This window comes from Oratosquilla oratoria, chromosome 6 (genome assembly GCF_046742065.1).
Source record: "Oratosquilla oratoria isolate Oo_2021 chromosome 6, ASM4674206v1, whole genome shotgun sequence".
Taxonomy (NCBI): domain Eukaryota; kingdom Metazoa; phylum Arthropoda; class Malacostraca; order Stomatopoda; family Squillidae; genus Oratosquilla; species Oratosquilla oratoria.
In genome coordinates this window covers 81,503,440-81,510,939 of record NC_134782.1, presented here as the reverse complement: position 1 = coordinate 81,510,939, position 7,500 = coordinate 81,503,440, and the positions used below count along the sequence as shown (strand labels likewise).

The following is a 7,500-nucleotide window of genomic DNA, read 5'->3' as shown; positions in this document are numbered from 1 at the left end:
AGAAGAAAAGTGTAAGGAAGGGGAGGAGGCAGGGGAGAGGAAGGGAAAGAAGGTAGGGAGGGAGAGAAGTGAAGGGAAAGGATTAGAGGTCAGGGGAGGAGAGAGGAAAGGAATATGGAAAGTAGGGATGGGGAGGAATAAATTTTGCATGGGAGCTTGTCAGGAATAGAAGGAGAAGAGAGAGGAGCGAGTGGAAGAGGAAAGAGGATGGAAGTAGGGGGGTGGGTCGCAATGCTGAATTTGAAACTAGTACTTAGTCAATGACACGCACGAATGACCAAAATTTCAAATAGCACTTGACTTTTTTTTCGAGGGGTGATTCCTGTGTGAGTGTCACTTGTGTATTATAATATGGATCTTGCACAAATCATTCACACGAGATTTTTTTTTTTTCTATTTCACCTTAAAACCAGATTAATGAAATCATGATTATGTTGTGCACGTTTTACGTCATACAGACGTAATACATAAAAATCTTGATCACCCTTGGCCGAGTTGAAGTCTATTCATTTAGACGTAGGTTCGAATCCTGTACTCCTCCCCGATTCCCAGCAGTGACTCTGACCTGCCCCGACAGTCCAAATGCATAGAGGAAAAGTGACGACTTCGGTCGCAGCTACACGCCTCCTGACGTAGGCTCCTCAACTTCTTCAGATGAAAAGTCTGTTCAATAAGACATCGCAGGGAAAATGGTTTGTCTACGTATATCAGAAGCAAAGATCTTGACATAGTAACTCTAACCAAAACATTGCTGAAAAATAATGAATTAATCACAATGTGCATTCAGGTCAAGGGAACTGTTAGGCACTGCGGAAAAGGAGGAGCCTCGTCTCTTTAAGAACATCTCTCGCCCAGCCTGGAATGTGATCCCAACGAACACCGCAGCTGACCTTCCCTCAGTATGACCAGAGCGTTACAGACTGTTCAGGGTGAACTTCTCAGGCACAGATTTAGCTGCCACTGATATTACTGTGAACTTCCCCCCCACCAACGTTAGAATGAATTCAGCACGACCACTGTCAACTTGAAGAGGGGAAAGTCAGAGGAAGTCTGTGGCATACACACACACACACACACACACACACACACACACACACACACACACACACACACACACACACACACACACACACACACACACACACACACACACACACACACACACACACACACATACACACACACACACACACACACACGCATACACACGCACACACACACACACACGCATACAAACATACACACACACATACATGCATACACACGCATACACACACACACGCATACACACACACAGACACGCACACATGCAAACACACATATATACTGTATATGTACCGTATATGTACGTTTTGTACTATGCAACTATTGACTATCATGGCTCAATGATACATACATACATATACCAAAGGCTATTTCCCCCTACATGGGGGTAGCCACAAAGAAAAAGGCATAGAAATCACTCCCACCCATTCCATTTCCTATATATTCCACTCCCCTACACCCTCCTCCCTCCCTCTTATCTTGGCACCTCCTGGATGACGGGTCATCCCTGCATCCTGTCCACTGCCCTGGGTCAGAAACAGTGTCGCAAGACACAGCGCATCCACAGCAAGGCCGCTTCATAAATTCGGCGACCCCCCTCTCCGTCCCCTCATGCAGAAAAGGAGGAGACGGGGGGAAATCCCTTCGGGCTGCGTCAATTTTCTTCTCACACATACCTCACTACCCCCACCCCCCACCCACTCCCCCTCATACATCATAGCATCATCTATACACAACCCCTCTCCATTCACCCTTATCTTCTGTCCTCTCCCGTCCTTCCTCCACAGACATTCATCTCTTTTGTAATGCCCCTTTCACCAGTGGCGGATCCAGGATAAAAATTTGGGGGGGGCTAACCTGAATTCCTTCCTCTGAGTAGTCTGATGTATCAGAAGTCTGAGGTATACTTATCTTAATAATATTTATAAGATTTTTCTGTATTTTAGACGTATATAATAGAATGTATATTCGTTTTATATTGTTACACGCTTGTGGCTTGTGCTAGTCAGTGATAAGGCACTGGCACGCGTATACTCTCGCATAGAGAGAAATTATTGCAGGATCCGTGTGTAGAGTTAGTGCACATGGACTCATGGAAGTAATAAAAAATAAAAGTAGCTTTAAAAAACAGAAATACAAACAAAAACGTGTATGAACTTCTGAACCTGTTAATAAAAGTATCTAAATTACATTAATAACACACAGCATTGTTCATGGGATCTCACACGAACATCAACCTCCTGTTTTTTGGGGGGGCAAATATATTGATTACACTGTCTATTTCAATATTGATTTCATTGTGAACGCCGAGTAGCGCCAGGCCGTTGAGGCGATCTTGACCCATAGTATTCCTTAGGTAGGTCTTCAGTCGCTTCAGGGTTGAAAATGAACGCTCGGCCTCTGCGTTCGAGACTGGGAGCGTGATTAAAACTCGGAGGGGCTTGGCCAGGTTCGGATACATTCGGGTCTGGGCGTGGGCAAGGGCATCTCCAATGGATTCGAACTTCATTGTTGTTGAATACCAGCGCTCTGCTTCCGCCTTCACGAGGCTCAAGGTCTCGATGTCAGCCTCATAAACCTTTGCCGCTTCCAGTACAGCAGCAACATCTCCGTCAGCGCTGCTGAGCAGATTCTTGATCTTGAAGCCAACAGGAATAGTATCATTCCCGAACCGGGTCTGCAGCTCAGTCAATACATGGTCGAGGAATGGGACATATACAGATCTTCGGTAATACTCCTCAGCTGTCTGGAAGGGTAAATTCGCTCGCTGCGTTTGGCGCTTGCAAACTCGAGGTACAGGAATGGTGTCGTGTGATGAATCGATCTCCTGGAGGAGCCCCTCTGCCTTCTTGAAGATGTCCTGGAAGCTGGTCAGTGCACCTTCCCGGGTCTTGATTAGATTCGTCACCACATCACCAATCGTAGCGTACGCTGAGACTAGATCGACCATAGGGGACTGCAGGGCTCGGCTCGGCTCCACAGTGTGAGCTAGCACAGACTCAGCGACGGCGAGACCAACCAGAAAGCGCGGTGTGTGTGTGTGTGTAATTCGGGAGTGAAGCTCCCACGGGCTTTTGATGTGAGCCCGTTTGGAGGGTGATTTTACATATGTGTGTGTGTGTGGGCCCAACCATACACACTCATACATTCAAAAGATGTGTATACGCATGTAAAATATGTATGCACATCTCGGCGAATGCACCCTTTCTGATCTAACGGTGTTTGGTGTTACAAGAGGTGATACAGTGAATACATGTATATATATATATATATATATATATATATATATATATATATATATATATATATATATATACTGGGGGGGCTGACACTCCACCAGCCGACGCAGTTCGTAATCGCTTAGGTGGCGGCATAGGCGACGCACAAGACCCTCAGATGTTGTCGGAGGCCCTCTCCTCAGAAAAGCAGTTGCGGGGCAATTCTTGAGGTAATGCTTCAGGGTGGCTACAGTGGTGGCATCTTCTTTCTTCAGGTGTTGGGTTACTTTTGATTTGCCAGAAATAACGGTCCTCCAGTCGCAGATGGAAGAGCAGAGTTTCCACTTTTCTAGGTGTGGAGCGAGGAAGTACAAGGGGCTCGTAGTCTGTGACTGCCCTGTACCACCTCGCCCTCTCTGACGCCTCTGCCTCCAGTCTGTGCTGAAGGAACCGTTGAATCTGATTAAGAGCCCTGGTGCGTATGCGCAACTGATTTCTGCTGAGAGGGACGACAACATCGACTTCGGGTCTTTGGCGCGCCGCTTCAGCTGCGGCGTCGGCTAGCTCGTTACCTGGGACACCTACGTGGCTTGGCACCCAGTTGACCGTAACACTCCTGCCTTCCTGATGCAGCTTCAGCAGGAGTGCTAGGATGGAGGTCAGTAGGCGTACATTGTCGCTGGGCTGTATCGATTTCAAGCTGCCTAGCAGAGACTGTGAATCCGTGTGGATCACCACAGGACCAGCTCGAGATATTAGAGCATGCTCTAACGCTCCTTGGACCGCTATAGCCTCAGCTTGGAGAGTGGACGTATGATCAGATACTCTCCTGCCGTAGGTTAAACCATCCGTCACGAAAGCAGCCCCCGCACTACGAGGCCTGTTGGGGTCTACGGAGCGATCCGTATAATAGACCGTCATTCCAGGTTCCGACAGTGCGCGGATGCCTTGTAGGGCCTGCGCTGGTACTCTTTCCTGGTCACATAACTTCTTCTTACTGGGAAGCTTTGCGACAACGAAGGTTGCAGGTATCGACAGCCATGGTGGTGGGGGCTTGAACTCTGGGTGTGGAGAGTCCCTACCCTTCTCAAGGAGAACGCTGGTGAGCTTGAAGGAGTCCAGGAGCCCAGCCGCCTGTGATAGCCAGGTGTCAGAGTGGATAAAAGTACCCACCCGTCCCAGAGCTATCAAAGGCTCTGACTCAGCTCGGTTATCCTGGGGCTCTGGACTATCTTGGCAAGAAAGCACGGCTCTCGGATTGCTATTAGTAGTAGTCCCGCCGCGCCGTCGCGTCCGAGTTGCTCTCGTTCTCATTATACTTGTCACCACAATGATTTCGCCAATTGTTTGATAACTATATCTAATGAAGAAATTACTAAATTAACGACTAAAATAACATCAAGAAGAAAGATTCCAATCAAACCTTGGATAACAAATAACTTATTGAAATGCATCAATTTAAAAAATAAACTTTATAAAAAATACATTAAGTACAACTCTGAACTTAATAAACACAATTTTATCAGATATCGTAATGTTCTCAACTCATCAATTAAATCGGCTCGCAAGCAATACTATCTCAAAAAACTTGAAGAAAATTCATCAGTTCCGAAGAAACTCTGGTCAATACTTCTTGAAGTAATTAATAAAAAGAGAAGTAATACTTCTTACTTCTTACTTCTGCTCCCAGGTAGGCTTACAGCCTGTCAGTCGGGCCAGCACACTTCTCCAGATTGTCCTCTCAAAGCTTCCCTCTTCTCTCAAATCCTCTATTTTTCCTAATCCATTTGCCTCTAGGATTTCTTGAACGCCATCTTTCCCAATTTGTTTATTCACAATAACAGGCAGGTTACTGACAACCATGAGATCGCTGACATGTTTAACAACTTTTTCTGTTCAGTTGGTAGTTTATTGGCTGATAAGCTGCCAAATGACCCAGGAAACCCACTTCAATATATAACTCCAGTCTCATCACAATTTAGTCTAATAAAACCATCAACTCACGATATTTTGCGTATTATAAATAATCTTAAAAATAAGTCCAATGGCTATGATTGCCCTAATACAAAGATCCTTAAACTTGCTGCTCCCAAAATTATTCATTTACTCATGCATTTAATCACTTTGTGCTTTCAACAGAGTTGCTTTCCTAATGTCCTAAAAATTGCTGTAGTACACCCGATCCATAAAGATGGGCCCACATCAAACGTATCAAATTTTCGTCCGATTTCGATCCTTCCGGTATTGTCTGAAGTACTTAAAACCGTTATTCTTGAGCAATTGGTAGATTACCTTGAGTACTATGGGATCATTTTCGATAATCAATTTGGATTCCGTGAAAACCACTCAACATATATGCCTGTTGCTCTCTTACATGAATATATTGCAACTCGACTATCTAATAAAAAATATGTGCCGCAGTTTTTCTAGACATTAAAAAGGCTTTTGACACAGTTGATCATAGTCTTCTATTGATGAAAATGGCTGAGTACGGAATAAGAGACTTTGAACTTCAGATGTTTCAGTCATATTTATCTAATCGTAATCAAGTTGTCTTATTTAACGGTGTTAAATCGAGATTAATGGGTGTAAGTATGGGGGCCTCAAGGTAGTATTCTAGGTCCTATTTTGTTTTTGATTTACAGTAACGATATCTATAAAGCCTGTGGTATTCCTGAATGCTTACTGTTTGCAGATGATACTTCTTGATTGATTGCTTCAACTTGATTGCTTCAACAACACAAAACAATCATATAGGTGATAATACAGGTATGTTAAACGGCCAACGAACGTGGTATATCTCCTTTCTATCCCTTTTCAGCGCAACTGAGACACAATCCTGGCAACCCTACAACACGCGCAGCACAAAACAGATAAATGGAATTAAACAAATGCCAAACACAGTACAATTCCGCCCAAATACCGCACCCATGCTGTCAGTTTATATAGCCCCCGGACCTGGCAAAACATCAGAAAGTACTAAAATCGATTAAATGACATCCTTACAATGATTCATGGAAGAACAAATTTGGGGGGGGGGGCTTCAGCCCCCTCAGCCCCCCCCCCCCTGGATCCGCGCCTGCCTTTCACCCCATCCATCCATCTCATCCTAGGACGCCCCCTCATATTCACTCCTTCCACCTCTGCCTTCCATATTCGTTTACTAATCTTTCTTCACTCATTCTTTCCATGTGTCCAAACCATCCTAATACCCTTTCATCAACCCTATCTCCTAGTTCCCTTTCCACCCCTGTTCTCCTCCTCACCTCCTCATTTCTTGCTCTATCTAGCCTAGTAACCCCTATCATACTTCTTAGACATTTCATCTCAAACACATTCAAACTCCTTCTCTCTTCCTCTCTCATGTTCCATGTTTCTGCCCCGTACAATGCTGTTGGTACAATCACTCCTTCATATAACCTCCTCTTAGCATCCATTCCCAGATGTCTATTTCTCATTACACTTTTCAATCCACCAAGGCATTTACTTGCTTCTCTCAATCTACATTCTACCTCCACCTCCACTCCTCCCTTTCCTGCCACATTCGCACCCAAATATCTAAAACTATCCACTTCCTCCAGTCTTTCATCCTTAATGCTCACCTCCAGCCTGCTGTCACTCTCTCCCCTTGTACATCTCATCACCTTACTTTTAGCCACATTTATCTTCAGCTTCCTTCTTTCACACACCTTCTCAAACTCTGTCACTAACTTCCTCAATCCCTCTTCTGATCCTGCTACAAGCGCAGTGTCGTCAGCAAACAACAACTGGCTCACCTCCATTTTTCTCCATTTTCTTTAATCATCTCCAACCCCTGACCCACTACCCTTGCATTCACCTCTCGCACCACCCCATCCATGTAAAGATTAAACAGCCAGGGTGACATAACACATCCCCGACGAAGTCCCACCTTTACCATGAACATTTCTAATCCTAACACAAGCTCTACTACTTTCGTAAAAACTCAATGATGATAGCCAAATAACTGTCTTGAGCACTAATTATTTGTTTTTGAATGAAGTTTTGCTTGGAGCTGCAAAATACGGGGCTGATAATTTTAACTGAATGTACCACCGCCTTTACCCAAATATGATGTCAGGTATGGTGTGCGTCACCCGCCAACTTGAATTCCGGTGACGACGCAGTCCTTGTAGAATTCATAGATACATTATTTCTGTCTCTCGAATCGCTGGACAAGGAGACGAAGCCAATGGGACTTCAGGTCGCCTGGATGAAG

At 44.9% G+C, this 7,500-nt stretch overlaps 1 protein-coding gene across 5 annotated transcripts in view; it reads left to right on the top strand.

Annotated features, from left to right (window-relative positions):
- LOC143026659 (uncharacterized) overlaps positions 1-7,500 on the top strand; it is a 144,814-nt gene that overhangs the window by 69,438 nt on the left and 67,876 nt on the right. The window contains exon 2 of one of the 5 annotated variants that reach the window (XM_076187423.1): positions 5,959-6,032. The exons of the other annotated variants lie outside the window; for them this stretch is intronic. The gene's annotated coding sequence lies outside the window, so the exon portion shown is untranslated. The remainder of the gene's footprint in view (positions 1-5,958; positions 6,033-7,500) is intronic. 5 annotated transcript variants of the gene reach the window in all.